This window comes from Phalaenopsis equestris, unplaced genomic scaffold (genome assembly GCF_001263595.1).
Source record: "Phalaenopsis equestris unplaced genomic scaffold, ASM126359v1 Scaffold234153, whole genome shotgun sequence".
NCBI lineage: Eukaryota > Viridiplantae > Streptophyta > Magnoliopsida > Asparagales > Orchidaceae > Phalaenopsis > Phalaenopsis equestris.
Window position 1 is genome coordinate 60121 of NW_018252076.1, and position 3450 is coordinate 63570.

Here is a 3450-nt window from a genome sequence, read left to right on the forward strand (position 1 = left end):
CCAGATAAACTAGGGAACGATGAAGGGAATGGTAGCATATTTTCTCTACTGCCAGCTCAACCAGCACTTGACAAGCCTGTCCCAAGTGAAATCATTCTCATCAATGGTCAATTGATTCAAGATTTGTTTCCAAACCAGTTGGGCAAAGTTACATTCAAAAAATAAGTGATTCAAAGTTTCCTCCTCATTCTTGCATAACCAGCATTTAGATGGACGCCTCAATCCCTTTAGTTTAAGTATGTCATCAGTAGGGATCATTTTATGAAATATTCTCCAACAGAGAAAGGATATAGAAGGGGATAGAAATTTGTTCCAAATCTTGTTTCCCTAGAGCGTTTGCTCCCAATTGAAACTTTTGGAGTATATGGCTTTGGTAAGGCTTTGATGGGAGGTAGTTTGCCACAGGACTTTATCAGTTGTACTTCTGTTGAACTTTATGTTGGCCACTTTAGTAATAGAGTGAGCTTGCAGCAGATTGGAAAGCTTAGCTAGGGACCACTCATCTCCATCCCAGCAATCAACCACTTTCAAATTACTATTATAGATATTAGTAATGGGGGATAACCAGTCTTTGGGACACCAATTGTCAAGCCAAAACCTGATATCACCATTACCCAGTTCCCACCTATAAGTGGTTTCAGCAATATGTCTGAAATTCAGCATTTTCACCCAGATTTTAGAATCTCCAGTTTTCCTTAGCACCAGGGTGGGGTGTTGATCTTTGCAATACTTACCCCACATACATTTTGCCCACAGGGAATCTTGAGCTCTGAACTTTATCCAAAGCTTACAAAAATTTATTTGAAGAAGTTGATTAAGGTTCTTAAAGCCAACGCCCCCAACAATTTGAGGTTTAGCAACTTTTCTCCAGGAAGCTCAATGCATTTGCTGCCTTTGTCCAGACCACAGGAATTTATTGAAAATTCTTTCCAGCTGGGTTTGAGTGGTTTTCTTAATATTAGTCATTTGCATTATATAAGATGGAAAGGTAGTGATAATGCTTTTTAACAAAGTAATCCTCCCCCTCATTTGATAAGAAGGTATGTGTCCATCCATTAAGAAGATTTGAGATTTTGTTCAAGACCTCATCAAATTGAATTTGTTTGGTTCTGCCAATGATATCTGACACTTTCCTGGATTGAAGAACATTCCTGAGTGAGCTTGGAATTTTTGTAGTATCTGGAAAACTTTTTTGATGGCATTCTTACTGGCTCTAGAGAAAACCATTATGTCATCAGCATACAACAAATGGGTAATGGCAATATTAGATCAATGGTGGTATCTGATATGACTGTGATTTAGAAGAGCTTCATACAACATTCTAGATAAGTAATCTATAGCAAGAATGAAAATGGTGGGTGATAAAGGATCCCCTTGTTTTAACCCTCTGACAGCAATGAAAGGGCCCCTCCCTTGCCCATTTATCAAAATAAAGTGTTCATTATTGTGTAGCCATCTTCTAATCAGGTGACACAAATAAATATTAAAACCTCTAGCAATTAGGACTTCCATTATGGAATTCCAGCTTATGGTGTCATAAGCTTTCCTTAAGTACAGATTATATTTCACATTGCCCCCTTTACAAGATTTGTTCAAGTCCTGTAATAATTCTTGAGCCAGGAGAGTGTTATCAATGATGGACCTACCTTTCACAAAAGCTATTTGATTGGGATTAATTATGAAATCTAGGTGAGGTTGTAGCCTATTCACAATAATTTTGTTGATTGTTTTTCTGATGATAGTAGTCAAGCAGATAAGCCTGAAATGATTCCAATTTTGCTGTAAATCAGATTTGGGAATTAGCAAAGTGGTGGAGGCATAAAAATAATTAGGAAGGTTGTTGCATAGGAAGAAGCTTGTTACTGCAGCAATGACATCAGCCTTAATGATCTCCCAAGATTTCATGTAAAATTCAGCAGTGAAGCCATCAGGGCCAGCAGATTTGTTGCTGTCAATGGAGCTGATAGCATTCCAAATTCCTTTTCAGTGGGGATATCTGTAAGCATGAGGCTAGCAGTGTAGTTCAGTTCAGGAAGGAAGTATGCCTTCTCAATAAGGGATATGATGTTTTGGTCCTGATTTAGCAGATCTTTGTAATATTTGATGGCATCAGTAGCTATATCAATATTATCATGTAACCAATGGACATTAGCATTTTGAATAACATGGATTGTGTTGCACTTTCTTCTATATTTTATATAGGCATGAAAGAATTTGGTATTTCTATCCCCATCAGTGAAGATATTCATAACAGCCTTTTGTTTAAGGAATCTCTCCTGATAATCAATAGCACTAAGAAGATTGTTCTGAGCAATCATCAATTTCTTTTCCTCCACATATCCAATCTATTCCTCTTGCTCCAAAGCTTTGACTGCATCCTTAGCATCTTGGACTCTAGCTTGCACATTTTCAAAGGTTTCCCAACTGCAATTTTTTCCCAATTGCAATTTCTGAGAGCTTTGGCAATTTTGATTTGTAGTAGACTTAACTTGATAAAGGGATCAGAATGGGAGAACCCATTTTGAAGGTCAGCAATATACTTTTTATAGGAAGGGTGTGCAACCTACATATTAAGATATCTAAAAGGGGGAGGGGAGTTATAATTATCAGTAGAAGTAATACAGATAAGTAAAGGTCTATGATCAGAGCCAGCAAGACTAAGATAAGTGACAAAAGTAAGGAGGAATTGGTCAACCCAAGCATCATTAACCAACATTCTATCTAGCCTCTCCCAAATAACTCCCCTCTTCCAAGTGAAAGCAGGCCCCATGTAGCCCAAATCAAAGAGATCAGCCCTGTGGATATTTGACCAAAGGAAAATAGGTTGAGATTTTCATACCTCTTTTATACTATTTTTAATGATATTTCACTTTAAGGAAAAGTATTTTTGATGTTTTGTTGCAGGGATGATGAATTAGGGTCAATGGAGCAAAAAGATGCAAAAAGGAGCGAATTTGCAGCAAAAAGGACCAAAATATGGAGAATTGCACTAGGGTGCCAACGGCGCCATCGAGGCCGCCAACGACGAGATTTTCTCGAGGCTACGAGACAAATTCTCTAGAAGGGCGCTGACGATGCCATCGAGGCCACCGATGGCGAGATCGACGGTTATGAGGCATGTACAATGGATAAGGCAGGATTTTGGAGGGGTGCGTAAGCAACTCTTGGGAAAACTCATCCACATCTTTAAAGAGAACATTTTGGATGAAAATTGAGGAGGGGGAGAGTAAGTTTGGAGTAAGCTTGGAAGCAGAAAAGGAGAGACAAAAGCTTGCTAGAGCGTATAATTGTGAGGAATTCTTTGAGAACTTGTAAGAGTGGAGGGAAAGTGAGAGATTTCTTCCTCCTTGCTACTTCAAAGAGGAATTTTGTGTGCTGTAAAGAAAGGAAGAGATTCAGAGGAACTTCGAGGAGTGTTCTTGGGGAGAAATTTAGAGATAAGTTATTTAC